The sequence below is a fragment of the Piliocolobus tephrosceles genome, chromosome 13 (assembly GCF_002776525.5).
Source record: "Piliocolobus tephrosceles isolate RC106 chromosome 13, ASM277652v3, whole genome shotgun sequence".
NCBI lineage: Eukaryota > Metazoa > Chordata > Mammalia > Primates > Cercopithecidae > Piliocolobus > Piliocolobus tephrosceles.
The window spans coordinates 4,746,441-4,762,026 of record NC_045446.1 but is presented as its reverse complement, the minus strand read 5'-3'; positions in this window follow the sequence as shown (position 1 = coordinate 4,762,026).

The window sequence follows — 15,586 nt, the reverse complement described above, 5'->3', positions numbered from 1 at the left end:
ATTTGTCATTTCCATGAGATGTGCTTTCTGAACACGATTTTTGAAAAGCGATTTCAAACTCTAAGCGACCACGGAACTCAGATGAGAAACACCAGAAGCATTCCTAATAAAGTCAGTAGTGAAACCTCACGTGACCACTGAACGTCTTTCTACCAGCCCTGGCCAATGCAGCAAAACATGAAGCAAGAAGTGCAAATACCAAAAAAAAAAAAAAAAAAAAAAAAGGCAGAAATACTACTATTTGCAGATGTGATGGCCCACCTAGAAAACCCAAATGGTTACCTAAGACATTCTTAGAATCCATAATCGCAGCAAGTAGCTATGTGTATGATGAATAGGGAAAAAATCAGTTTCTGTTATTCCAACAAAAATTGGTAGTAACCTGAGCAGGGATGGTGATGGGAAAATCGCCTTATGATAGTCATAATATATTTCTTAGAAATAGGAATTTCTAACAATTTGAGCAGGACCCATATAAAGAAAACTGCAGCTCTACCGTGACTGAGGATTGGAAAACTGGACAAGTGCAGTACCAAAGAAAATTCCATGAAATCTGGTAAAATGTGTCAAAATCCTAAACTTTTTCATCCGTATGAATAAACTAATAAAAACAACTGAGATGTGTTTGAAAAAAAAGAATGGTTTTCACATCAGATATGAAAAGATAAAGTAACAATATAAATATTGTGGTATGTTGGTTCAAGAAGAGACAGACCAATGAAATAAAGTGAATGGCCCAGACAATGGACTCTCATAGATGTAAAGCCTTCTCATGTGATAAAAAGAAGAATCACAAATTAATCGGGGAAAGGGAGTATTAATTAATAACTATAATGGAAAATTGGTTGTTTGGGAAAATCTTGGTTCCATTTATGCCTCACACCATTCATCAAAATAATTCCAGATGAGTTAAAGAGTTAACTTAAAAAAATGAAGCACATTGGCTGGGCATGGTGGCTCATGCCTGTAATCCCAGCGCTTTGTGAGGCCGAGGCAGGCCGATCACCAGAGGTCGGGAGTTCGAGTCCAGCATGACCAACATGGAGAAACCCCGTCTCTACTAAAAATACAAAATTAGCTGGGCGTGGTGGCACATGACTCGGGAGGCTGAGGCAGGAGAACCCAGGAGACAGAGGTTGCAGTGAGCCGAGATCACTCCAGTGCTCCCCAGCCTAGGGAACAAGAGCGAAACACTGTCTCTAAATAAATAAACAAATAAATAAAGAACATTATGCCTGTAATCCCAGCACTTTGGGAGGCTGAGGCGGGCAGATCACGAGGTCATGAGATTGAGACCATCCTGGCTGAAATGGTGAAACCCCATCTCTACTAAAAAATACAAAAAAAAAAAAAAATAGCCTTCCATGGTGATGCACGCCTGTAGTCCCAGCTACTGGGGAGGCTGAGGCAGGAGAATGGCATGAACCCGGGAGGTGGGGCTTACAGTGAGCTGAGATCGCACTACCGCACTCCAGCCTGGGCAACAGAGCGAGACTCTGTCTCAAAATAAATAAATAAATAAATGATAAAATAAAGTACATTTAAAAAATCTACGTGGAACATTCAGATGAGTATGAAGATGCTCTTTTAACACATAAAAGTCGTGAAGGAATTCTCAGCAAGCAAAAACCAACATTTTACTATGTGAAAATGCAAACTTGTGTGTACCAAAAGTGACAATAAACACAATTTAAAGTTAAAGAACAATATGGGGAAATATTTGTCATAAATATTGTAACTAAAGAAATAATATTTCTGGTAAAGAGTTTATTTAGATGGATAAGAAATAAGTACATCCTAATGGGGGGAAAAAAAGACTTGAAACATTATTCACAGAAAGAACAACAGCTGGGTTATCAGGAAAAGCAGATGCAGCCTTACTAGTAACCAAAGCAATGCTCAGAAAGAATAATAAGATGTATTTTTTACCTTTTAAAATAGTTTAAGTTCTTTTTCCCCTTTTTTTAGAATTAAAAGATACTTTTATTGAGCACAAGTGCATAAATTTAAGACACCTCTTGGTCAGGCAGTTCAAAAACATAGGAAGGGCTTTATAAAGGTTTTTTTGTTGTTGTTTGTTTTTACTAGCTGGGCATGGTGGGTCACTCCTGTAATCCCAGCACTTTGGGAAGTCAAAGCAGATGGATCACCTGAGGTCACGAGTTGCAGATCAGCCTGGCCAGTGAAACTTCAAAAAACAAAAATTAGCCAGGTGTAGTGGCACACACCTGTATTCCCAGCTATTCTGGAGGCTGAGGCAGGAGAATTGCTTGAACCTGGGAGGTGGAGGTCGCAGTGAGCTGAGATCGTGCCACTGCACTCCACACTGGGCGACAGAACGAGACTCTGTCTCAAAAATAAAATAAAATAAAAGTTTTTTTGCCCCTTAACCTAGTCATTTCACTTCTAAGACTTCATCTCTAGGAAATAATCAAAGACAAGTAAAAATATTATGTACAGTGGTGTTCAGCGCAACACGATTTGTAAAAGTCAAGGCAAGGAAAGCAGCTTACATTGACAAAATGGTAGAATTGTGACATGTATTGTAGGATATGCATGTTGAAGACTCCTAAGCAACCATTACAAATAATATTTCAACAAAAGTCACATCATGTAAAATGCTCATGATATTTCAAGAAAAAGAAAAAGGAAGCCCTGTATCTGAGGCTGCAGTGAGCTATGATCATGCCACTTCACGGCAGCTAGGCCAGGGCAACAGAGTGAAATCTCATCTCAAAAACATAAAAAGAAAGAAAAAGAAAAAAAAAATAACTCTACATATACTAGAATTCCAATCACACCAAACACTACTTTAAAAGAATGAAAGTAGCCAGGTGAGGTGACTCACACGTATAATCCAACACTTTGGGAGGCCAAGGTGGAAGGACTGCTTCAGCCCAGAGCTCAAGACCAAGCCAGGTAACAGTGAGACTCCATCTCTCCAAAAAATAGAAAAAAATTAGCCGGGTGCGGGAGTGCGCACCTGTCATCCCAGCTACTTGGGAGGCTGAGGCAAGAGGATTGTTTGTTCTCAGGAAGTTGAGCCTGCCGTGAACCGTAATCGTGCCACTGCACTCCAGCCTGGGTGACAGAACGAGACTGTATCACAAACAAAACAAAAGAACAAACAAAAAGACAGAAAAGAAAAAAGGAAAAGAGAAAAAAGAGTGAAAGCAAGTACACCAAAATGTTAATAGAGAATATAGCTAGATTTTGGAATTACAGTAATTTTTAATGTCCTCATTTATATTTTTTGGAACATCTCATGTTTGTCTGCACATGAACATAAATTATGTTATAAGCATAAGAAAACAAAAATGTTTTTGGTGGATGAAATTAAATGGACTTTCTATTATTTTGTTCTGAAGATGTCTTTAAGTTTTAGGTTTTTTAAATAAGCAAATGAGCCGGGCGCGGTGGCTCAAGCCTGTAATCCCAGCACTTTGGGAGGCCGAGACGGGTGGATCACGAGGTCAGGAGATCGAGACCATCCTGGCTAACACGGTGAAACCCCGTCTCTACTGAAAATACAAAAAACTAGCCGGGTGAGGTGGCGGCGCCTGTAGTCCCAGCTACTCGGGAGGCTGAGGCAGGAGAATGGCGTAAACCCGGGAGGCGGAGCTTGCAGTGAGCTGAGATCCGGCCACTGCACTCCAGCCTGGGTGACAGAGCGAGACTCCATCTCAAAAAAAAAAAAAAAAAATAAGCAAATGAAATCACAAAACACTTGGAATGTAGGAAAAAGGGAAAGACAGCAAGCAAAAAAAAAAAAAAAAAAATTCACCCTGTCCACCAACTGATTTTTGCTAATTTTGTTATTTTTCCCTTGAATTTTCATATAAACATAATTTAATATATAAACAATGTAATATCCTTCTCCCTGCCCACTTAACATTAGATTACAAACACCTCCCGAATAAGGGAACTGTTCTCTTATCAGTACATATTTAAAACAACTTTTTGAGCATACATTTCGTTAGCTGAAATAAAAGAAAATAAATATATCTTTTGGCATAGGAAAATAGATAACATGGTGAGAAAAATAAACAACCACTTACAGAATAAAGCCCGTGGACATGGAGGCTTATACAGAAGAGCATAGGTTTTAATTTCTAACTTTAAAAAAATTTGCAAAGCATCTGACAATTATATGTGCTACAAAAATCAACACTATTGATTCAAACTATTGATCTGAAATAAAGCTTTGGAGAGATTTTCCGTCCCCAATCATCAATTTATTCATCGGTTTTGTTCCTAAAATATTTATTTTGAAGTCAGACTATCTTAGAATTAAAGACAAAGAAGGGCCAGGTGCAGTGGCTCACGCCTGTAATCCCAGCACTTTGGGAGGCCGAGGTGGGTGGATCATCTGAGGTCAGGATTTCGAAACCAGCCTGGCCAACATGGTGAAACCCGTCTCTACTAAAAATACAAAATTTGCCGGGCTTGGTGGCTCATGCCTGTAATCCCAGCTAATTAGGAGGCTGAGGCAGGAGGATTGCTTGAACCTGGGAGGTGGAGGTTGTAGTGAGCCAAGATCGTACCATTGCACTCCAGCCTGGGCAACAAGAGTGAAACTCCGTCTCAAATAAAAAATAAATAAAATAAAAAATAAAGGCAAAGAGCCTGATTCCATTATCCTGGATTTGCAATAGTCTATTTACAAGTTGCTTTATTTTCAAATAAGGACCAGATGTTTAAAATAGGGCCTTTGGGGCTGCATGCAGTGGCACACTCTTGTAATTCCAGCACTTTGGGAAGCCGAGGCAGGAGGACTGCTTGAGGCTAGGAATTTGAGACCAGCCTGGGCAACATAGTGAGACCCCATCTCTACAAAACATTTAAAAATTAGCTGGATATGGTGGCTCACACCTTCAGTCTTAGCTACTTGGGAGGCTGAGGTTGCAGTGAGCTGTGATTGTGCCACTGCACTCTAGCCTGAGCAACAAGGGAGAGATACTGTCTGTTTAAAAACACATGCACACACACAGACACACACACAGACATACACACGCCGACAATACACATATGCACACACATACATGCACACATAGACACACACACCCACACACACGCACACACACACGCGTGCATACACACTTGCCTTTGAAAGTAGAAAAAGGCAATTTTAAAGTCCAAATATTTACATCAACATCCTTAAATAAGTTGCAAATTTTATGTTTTAGCAACTGAGCACGTAAAAAGGGTAGGAAGAATCTGAATTAATATCTTCCCTTGGCTGGGTGTGGTGGTTCGCTGATTGTATTTATTTCAATGGTTTCAAAACACTATTAGTAAATATTTAACTTATAACAAAAGGTATAAAGGAGATAATATAATCACCTGCCAGGAATCTACCACACTAAGAAAAAAAAACATTTTTAAAATAGAAATGTTGGCCGGACGCGGTGGCTTATGCCTGTAATCCCAGCACTTTTGGGAGGCCAAGGCAGGCAGATCACCTGAGGTCACGAGTTCGAGACCAGCCTGGCCAACATGGTGAAACTCCATCTCTACTAAAAATACAAAAATTACCCAGGCGTGGTGGTGGGCGCCTGTAATCCCAGCTACTTGGGAGGCTGAAGCAGGAGGATCACTTGAACCCCGGAGGTAGAGGTTGCAGTGAGCCAAGACTTTGCCATTGCATTTTAGCCTGGGCAACAAGAGCAAAACTCTATCTCAAATAAATAAATACATAAATAAATAAGTAAATAAAGTAGAAATATTGCTTACATTCTTGTGAGAGTTCAAAGAAAAACCAGGTCAACATAACTAAAGTGAAAAACAAATTCATCGAAGTTTAATATTAAACAGTGCTTACTTACAAGAATACATTTTTAAAAATTTTATATTTACATTTTTAACCTGTAGTCCCATGCTCAAAAAAAAAAAAAAAAAAAAGAGGACATTTTAAAAATTATGGCAGTTCCAAAATCTAGATATAGTGTCCATTAACATTTTGGTGGACTTTCTTCTAGCAGCAAAGTACTAGGTAGTTTTCAAACCAAACCAAACCAAACCAAACCTGTCAGTGCAGATCTACAGTTGTTAACCTGGAAACACACCCATTTTATTAGAAAAGAAAAAACAAACAAGTTAAGAGCAAATTATTATTTGTTCTTATTTTGGCTCAAGAAAAAAGCCCTCGAGCATAGCAACAGGCTATTATCTGTGTATATAATAATGTGCAAGGACCGCACCCCTGAGGCTGCAGTGGTCATGTCTGGGTGATGGATTATGTGTCATCTTAATTATATTCCTTTGTATGTTTCGGTATTTTGTGATTTGGGTTTATTTTTTTTTACAGCATGAAGCTGCTGGATGCGGTGGCTCACGCCTGTAATCCCAGCACCTTGGGAGGCCGAGGCGAGTGGATCACCTGAGGTCAAGAGTTTGAGACCAGCCTGGCCAACATGGTGAAACCCCATCTCTACAAACAATACAAAACTTAGCCAGGCATGGTGGCGGGTGCCTGTAGTCCCAGCTACTCAGGAGGCTGACATGGGAGGATCACTTGTGCCCAGGAGGTCCAGGCTGCAGTTGAGTCATGATCGCACCACTGCATTCCAGCCTGGGTGACAGAGCAAGACCCTGTTAAAAAAAAAAAAAAAAGTATGAAGCAAGTGCGGCTTTCAAAATCTGGAAGTAAAAGAAGCGGTTTTAAATTCTGAAAAGGAAGTCATTAAATGACAGTTCAAGGAACTAAAGTTTCATCTCATGCTCTATTCATCATAAATAAATAATGCATTTGGAAAAGGAGGCAAGTTGCAGGCAGGCCTCAAATCCAAGTTTGATCCCATGGGGCAGGGGGAGGAGAATCTGAGGCTTGAGCCACGCTGAATCTTTCCAGCTGAGCCTCCTCTCTGCTCCTTCCCTAATAGGTGTGCTTGGGTTTGGGAGCCTGTCAAATGCCATTTTCTACTTGCTTCCCTGGCGGTCATAGTGCAGGAGACCTGGATTGGGGTAGGGGTCTGGGGCTGTGAACAGTAATTGAGAACAGGGCTCCTCTGGGCACCCACCTGGCTGCTGAAGTTCTCCGGCCAGCAGGGTTCAGCCTCTGCCCATCCTTAAGGCTCCCAGGGGAGTCTTCTTCTGAAGGCCCCAGCCCCACTGGGTCGGTGGGTTTTTCTCCCCATGTGCAGAGACAAGAGATTGTCAGAATAAAGACACGAGACAAAGAGATAAAAGAAAAGACAGCTGGGCCCGGGGGACCACTACCACCAAGAGGCGGAGACACGTAGTGGCCCCAAATGCCAGGCTGCGCTGATATTTATTGGATACAAGACAAAGGGGCAGGGTAAGGAGTGAGAGCCATCTTCAATGATTGACAAGGTCGTGTGAGTCACTTGTCCACTGGACAGGGGACCCTTCCCTGTTTGGCAGCTGAGGTGGAGAGACAGAGAGAGAGAGGACACAGCCTACGCCATTATTTCTTCGTATCAGAGGCTTTTAGTACTTTCATTGATTTTGCTACTGCTATCTAGAAGGCAGAGCCAGGTGTGCAGGATGGAACATGAAGGCGGACTAGGAGTGCGACCGCTGAAGCACAGCATCACAGGGAGACGGTTAGGCCTCCGGATAACTGCGGGCGGCCTGACTGATGTCAAGCCCTCCACAAGAGGTGGAGGAGTGGAGTCTTCTCTGAACTCCTCTGGGGAATGGGAGACTCCCTTTCCCGGTCTGTTAAGTAGCAGGTGCTTTTCCTTGACACTGACGCTACCGCTAGATCGCAGTCCACTTGGCAACGGGCATTCCTCCCAGACGCTGGCGTTACCACTAGACCAAGGAGCCCTCTGGTGGCCCTTCCCGGGCATAACAGAAGGCTCACACTTGTCTTCTGGTCACTTCTCACTATGTCCCCTCAGCTCCTATCTCTGTATGGCCTGGTTTTTCCTAGGTTATGATTGTAGAGCAAGGATTATTATAATATTGGAGTAAAGAGTAATTGCTACAAACTAAAGATTAATGCTATTCATATATAATCATATCTATGATCTATATCTAGTATAACTATTCTTATTTTATATATTTGATTACACTGGAACAGCTCGTGCCCTCGATCTCTTGCCTCGGCACCTGGGTGGCTTGCCACCTACATTCTTCAGGCTTCTGGAGAAGAGATAACATTTTGGGAACGTGACACAAAGATCTGGCAACAGTACCTCTACTGGGCGTGGACTGAAAGTCTGAGAGGGGGGCCTACTTTTCACTGTCTAACTTGCATTAGTCAGGTTAGGCCAGGCTGTGCTGCAATAAGAAATAAGCCCTGACATCTCAGTGGCTTAACCAGGAAGGGCTATTTCCCATTTCCACGAAGTCCACTACGGGTGGGGCAACTCTTCTCCACCTTGCAGGAACCAAGGCCCCCTGATTGCCCCAGTAGGGGAAGAGAGAGAGGAAGCAGAGTAGCTCCTAGTTGCCTTGTCCCAGGAGAACATTTTATTTCCATCCCATTGGCCAGAACCAGTCCCAAGGCCCTGACCAAACTGCAGGGGAGCCTGGGAAATGGAGAAGAGCCCACGGACATTTGGTCAACTCTGTCTCTGCCACAGTGCTTTAGTGCTGTTAGGATTTTGTTTTGAACCCTGTAAATATATGGCTTCTCCAACGTAAAAAGAAAGAAAAGAGAAAAGGAGAGTTGTTATCTAATGCATATATTATACATTATGTTATATTTTCTATGTATGTAACAGGTGGAATAGATCACCTCTCCTCACCCAACTGAACAAAATGCAAAACACAATAGATGCTGTCAAAGAGATATGTCATATCCACATTTTACTGAAAATAGTAACAATTTCTCCAAAACTGTGGTTCCTGAAGTAAATAGACTTAAAATAAATGATGAAAGTTTGAGCCGGGCGCGGTGGCTCAAGCCTGTAATCCCAGCACTTTGGGAGGCCGAGACGGGCGGATCATGAGGTCAGGAGATCGAGACCATCCTGGCTAACACAGTGAAACCCCGTCTCTACTAAAAATACAAAAAACTAGCTGGGCGACGTGGCGGGCGCCTGTAGTCCCAGCTACTCGGGAGGCTGAGGCAGGAGAATGGCGTAAACCCGGGAGGCGGAGCTTGCAGTGAGCTGAGATCCAGCCACTGCACTCCAGCCTGGGAGACAGAGCCAGACTCCGTCTCAAAAAAAAAAAAAAAAAAAAAAGAAAGTTTGAATCTTAGCAGATACCAAACATGTAGATCTTACTTTGCACAGGGTTTAGCACATAACGGGTGCTCAGTAAATGGTTGTTGAGTGAATATGCGAGAATGCAGAATGTGGCAGCTGGCAGAGAAGGCCCCTCTGAGCCGTGGGAGGGGGACAGGCCGTGTTTGCTGTGGTGTTTGCCCATGGCTTTCGGGTCATCTCAGTAGAGAGGGTGCCTGGATAAACGACTCTTTTCAGAGCTCAAAGACCGTTTACCAAAACTGGGCCCAGCCCTTTAGGGCTAGCTGTATTTCCCTGTTTGCATCGAGGAAAGGGGAAATGAGGGCTCCAACCTGGGCTCGGAGCTGCCACCTGCTGGATGCGGTGGCTCATGCCTGTAATCCCAGCACCTTGGGAGGCGGAGGCTGGTGGATCACCTGAGGTCAAGAGTTTGAGACCAGCCTGGCCAACATGGCGAAACCCTGGAGAGGGAAGTGAGGCAGCCGAGGACGCATAGTGGCTGCAGGAGACCCAGCCCTGCCATGGCCTGACGCACTGTCCCTCTAGGTGGCAGTGTGTAGGACTCATGCACCCCCCAGGGAGGCTCTAAGAGAGTCCCCCATTTGACCGACACCCCTGATTTCTTAGAAGGCCCTAGCCTGGCTGGGCGTGATGGCTCACACCTATAATCCCAGCACTTTGGTAGGCTGAGGCAGGTGGATCACCTGAGGTCAGGAGTTCAAGACCAGCCTGGGGCCAACATGATGAAACCCCGTCTCTACCAAAAATACAAAAATTAGCTGGGTGTGGTGGCGGGCACTTGTAGTTCCCAGCTGCTCAGGAGGTTGAGGCAGGAGAATCACTGGAACCCAGGTGGCAGAGGTTGCAGTGAGCCAAGATTGCGCCATTGCACTCCAGCCTGGGTGACAGAGCAAAAGTCTCAAAAAAAAAAAAAAAAAAAAAAAAAGAAAGAAAGAAAGAAAAGAAGAAGAAGAAGGCCCTGGCCCTGGGGCTCCAGTGTCTATCTTCCAAGGGCTGTGGCCTTCATCTGGCCTCGGGCTCCTGCCTGGCTTCTCTTCTCCTCTGCCCTCCGCCTCCCAAGGCTACAGCCCCTCCTCCTCTACGTGTTCCCTCTCATCCCCGCAGCCTGGGGGAGCTTCTTCCTTTCTGCTCTTGGTGGAGCAGAAATTCTTGCTGGGCTCCTTCCCCCACACCAGGAGGGCTGTGAGGAGTGGCCTTGCTGCTTCCATCTTCTTTCTTCTGCACTGGCCGTTCCCCCTTCCCAACTGGACAGCAGCATCCCAGAGGCAGGACTGTGACTCCTTCTAAACCTTGGTGCCCCCAGCTATGCCCAGTATGGAGACTCCAGCATGAAGTCTGGTGCAATAAAGGGTGAGCCATTCTCATTACCCGCCTTCCCATGTCCTCCTCTGGTCAGTGGGCTGTGCTGGTCCAGGAAGCCAGGGATTTTTGGCTTCTGAGATGCAGTCTCCCCCACTCCACACGTTTTTTTTTTTTTGGTTTTTGGTTTGTTTTGAGACAGAGTCACATTCTCTTGCCCAGGCTGGAGGGCAGTGGCATGATTATGGCTCACTGCAACCTCTGCCTCCTAGGCTCAAGCAATCCTCCCACCTCAGCCTCCCAAGTATCTTGGACTACAGGTGCATGCCATCACACCTGGATAATTTGTATATTTTTTGGTAGAGATGGGGTTTCAAACTCCTGGGCTCAAGTGATGCACCCACCTTGGCCTCCCAAAGTGCTAGCGTTACAGGCATGAGCCACTGCGCCCTGCCAAATTCCAAACGTTTCTTGACAGCGTTAGTGAAATTCACGTTCCTGCACCTCAGTTTGTTCATCTGTATAATGGGAGTGATACTGGTACCCCCTTTTCAGAATCGACATGAGGATGAATACCTGCACGTAGGAAACAGAATAAATATATTGATAGATAAATATTGTGAACGTAATAAATTCCTAACACATGAACAGGAAGTTGTGGAGGTGATGGAGCCTGCCTCTCCCTTGCCCTTTGCTGAGGTCCAGGCACACACAGTAGGGGCTTTGTCGATGCTTATTTATATCCGATGTTCTTTTGCTTCCTGGGGGCTTGTCTGCAAAAGTTGCAGGGGACGGGGTGGAGGGCAGCTGGTCAACCACCAGATCAGACTGCGAGAGGGGCGAGTGTGAGCGCGCAGCTGCTGGGTGCGCTCGGGGCAACCTCGTGGCTTCCGAGTTACCAGCCCCGCGCGGATAAAGGGGCACGGAGGGCAATTTGCAGACTGCGCCCTGCACACCCTGATCCTCGGCCTTGCGCAGGGCCCATTCCAGTCACCGCCACCGGGGGCCACCATTGCGCCGCGGACGGCCCCGCTCCTCCGGGGAGCCGCAGACCTGCCTCCCTCCGGGGCCCTCTCTTCTCCTCTCTGGGACAGTGTCCCTGCTGCCTCTAGAACTCTCTTCTGAATCTCCACTTCCCCAGCCAGATGTCATCCTGATAATCAGACCTACGGAGATCGGACCGTTTACTTTTTCTTTTTTTCTTTCTTTTTTTTTTTTTTTTTTTCTGAGACGGAGTTTTGCTCTTGTTGCCCAGGCTGGAGCGCAGTGGCGCGATCTTAGCTCACTGCAACCTCCACCTCCCGGGTTCAAGCGATTCTCCTGCCTCAGCCTCCCGAGTAGCTGGAATTACAGGCATGCGCCACCACGCCCAGCTAATTTTGTATTTTTAGTAGAGATGGGGTTTCACGATGTTGGCCAGCTGGTCTGGAACTCCTAACCTCAGGTGATCCGCCCTTCTCCGCCTCCCAAAGTGCTGGGATTACAGGCATGAGCCACCGCGCCCCTCCCAGGCTGTTTTCTTAGATCCTCACTTGAAGATCCTAACAGTTTGCTTTGGAGATGGACATCGTGATGGGTCTCACTGGGGAAGGCACTGCGCTCTGGGAGACACAGCTCCTAGGGGCAGGTGTCAAGGCCCGGCCACACCAGGCTGCCCCTCCCACCTCAGTCCCCACCAGACCCGCCCCTGCCTCCTCCACCCCATTAGGCTGAGGATGATCAGAGGGGCCCTGGCCCACTGCCTGGGTCCCTGCTCAGAGGCCCCACACGGCTCATGGGGAAAAGGAGACATGGGCCCAGTGACAGGTTACCCAGCTCTGATGGGAAAAGCGAGGTCATGGAGCCCTGCCTGTCCTGGGTGCTTCTGTTCATCAGCCTGCTTGGGTCTGGGCTGTCCCCTGAGTCTCAGGCTCCTCATCTGGGCTGGCATTGGGGGCCAGGCTTCAGCCAGGTCTAGACTCCCCACTGGCCACTCAGGCATCAGTCACTCCACCTGGGACCCCAGGAGCCACAGGGCAGGACAGCTGACAAAGAAGGGGGCCCCCACTTCACCCTGAGGCTGCCTTGAGCCTCCCGTGTCTGGTGAGGACCCCACAGCCCCATTGTCCGGGGAGGGCAGGACTCTCTGAGTCTCATCCCAGCCCCGGTAGGTGTCGGTGTCGGGGAGAATTCAGGGCCTGTTACCGTCACCATCGTTCTCAGTTTTCCCAAAAGTAAGGTGAGTATTCGTGGTGCCAATGAGCCAGATTCCAGGCCCAAGTGTGCATTAAAATGTCCCTGGGGAGGCCGGGCACGGTGGCTTAAGCCTGTAATCCCAGCACTTTGGGAGGCCGAGACGGGCGGATCACGAGGTCAGGAGATCGAGACCATCCTGGCTAACACGGTGAAACCCCGTCTCTACTAAAAAAAAAAATACAAAAAACTAGCCGGGCGACGTGGCGGGCGCCTGTAGTCCCAGCAACTCGGGAGGCTGAGGCAGGAAAATGGCGTAAACCCGGGAGGCGGAGCTTGCAGTGAGCTGAGATCCGGCCACAGCACTCCAGCCTGGGCGACAAAGCAAGACTCCGTCTCAAAAAAAAAAAAAAAAAAAAAAAATTTCCCTGGGGAAACGTAGAGGGTGTAATTTGGCAGGCTCTGCAGAGATTTTAGAGGTGCCTGCAATTCACTTATGCCTTTCCACTGCAGTGGTGGAATGGTGTCCCCAAAAAAGACATGTTCAAGTCTTAACCCTGGGAGCGTGAGAATAACGTTATTTGAAAAGAGTGTCTTTGCCAATGTAACTAAGGAAAGGATCTTGGGATGAGACTATCCTGGATTGCTCCAGTAGGCGCTAAACACAATGACAAGTTTATAAGAAGAGGAGAGACAGAGCAGAGAGGACCACGTGATGACGGAGGCAGAGGAAACTGGGGTGATGTGGGCACAGCCAACGAATGCCTGGGGCTACTAGAAGCTGGAAGAGGCAAGAAGGACCCTACCCCAGGCCTTTCCAAGGGAGCATGAGCCTGCTGACCCCTTGGTTTTGGAGTTCTGGGCTCCAGAACTGTGGGAGTGTCAACGCCTATTGCTCTCAGCCTCCCAGTCTGTGGTATTTGTATGGCAGCCAAGGAAATACACACAGCAGCCTAGAAAAATCCTTGCCCATGTGCACAGTGAGTTATATACTCAAAGACATTTCCAGAGTGTGGTTGGCAGCAACCCGTGTACTCACAGCTTGCCCATCTGTGGCTTGGAACCGGTGCTGGCCAAGGTGGGGATGTTTTAGTTGGTGTGATCCAGAAAGAAAGACTGGAATAAAGAGAGAAAGTTGCGCAACCCTTAGGGAAAGAACTTTCTAGGCAGAGGCAATGAAAGACCCTAAAAATGAGTGGTCAAGTTGGAGGCACAGCAAGGATCCCAGAGGGGCTGGAGCAGAAGGAGGGTGAGCTGGGACCCACCAGGAAATGGAACGTTAAAAGCTGCCTGTGCAGCTAGCGTTCTAGGAGAGTTGGGATAAGCACGGGTTGCATTTTCTCGTTTATTTTTCGTTTTCTCGTTTATTTTTCGTTCTTAACAGAGTGTATAGGGATGAATGTGTGTATTAGTCAGGGTTCTCCAGAGGGACAGAACTAATGGGATGTACATATGAAAGGGAGTTTACTCAGGAGAATTGACTTATGATCACAAGGTCAAGTCCCATGATAGCCTGTCTGCCAGCTGAGGAGCAAGGAAGCCGGTGGTGGATCAGTCCCAGTCCCTAAACCTCAAAAGTAGGCAAGTCGACAGTGCAGCCTTCAATTTGTGGTCAGAAGCTAGGACAACAGGCATGTGCAACCACACCTGGCTGATGTTTACATTTTTTGCTGAGATGGAATCTCACTATATTGCCTAAACTCCTGGCCTCAAGTGATCCTCCCACCTCAGCCTCCCAAAGTGGTACACGTCCTTTTAAATGACAAATTATGTCATACTGTAGACGGTGTCCTGAATTTAATTCTACTACACAATATACTTTGGATAACAAACCAACTGTGAAATAGGCAAGACTAAGAATAACAAAAGTTTATCTCTCCACTGTTCTCCTCCGAGTCCAGCACAGGTCACTGGGGATTCTGCTCCACGTGGTCATGCAGGGACCCAGGCCTGGAAGGTCCATCAATCTGTGTCGCAGTCATTGCAATCTCTTCCACGTGGCTTGGTAGAGAAAGGAGGAGTGTGAAGAACCTACATTTGGTTTTTGGTTTCCTTTTTAGTTTCTATTATGGACATTTCAAACATACCCAATGTAGGTATTGTAATCAGACCTCCCTATACCAACAACCAGCCTCAGCAGTGATCAAGATTCTGCTGTTCTCATTGCAACAATGACCTCATTCCCTACCCCCGCCTTTTTTTGCTGAATCATTTCACCTGTAAATACTTCAGTACATATCTAACAGATACAGATTTTTCACATAACCATGATACATTATCCCACTAGCAAATTAACAATAAAATTCAATACCCAGATCCTTTCCATTTATTTCAACAGTTAAAAACTGTCAGCTGGGCACGGTGGCTCGTGCCTATGATACCAGCACTCTGGGAGGCTAAGGAGGGCAGATCACTTGAGGTCAGGAGTTTGAGACTAGCCTGATCAACATGGCAAAAACCCATCTCTAACAAAAATACAAAAATTAGCAGGGTGTGGTGGTGGACACCTGTAATCCCAGCTACTTGGGAGGCTGAGGCAGGAGAATCACTTGAACCCAGGGGGCAGAGGTTGCAGTGAGCCAAGATTGCACCATTGCCCTCCAGCCTGGGTCACAGAGGGAGATTCTGTCTCAAAAAGAAAAAAAAGGGTTTAAAAAAAATTTTTTTAAACAGCCTCACCTATATGACTTCATTTAACCTTGATCACCTCTTCAAAGGTCATCTTTAAGTATAGTTATACTTTGAGGTGCACTAGAGGTTAAGTTTTTATCATATAAATTTTAGGGGCACAGTTCATTCACATATGAGTATGTATATAGACATCTGTATATACACACGTATATATACACACACAAACGGTTTTTGAAAAAAAGAAACTCAAACTGAAGAAAAGGGTTATAGCAAAAGTTTTCCTTCCTATCCTGTCCCCAGCC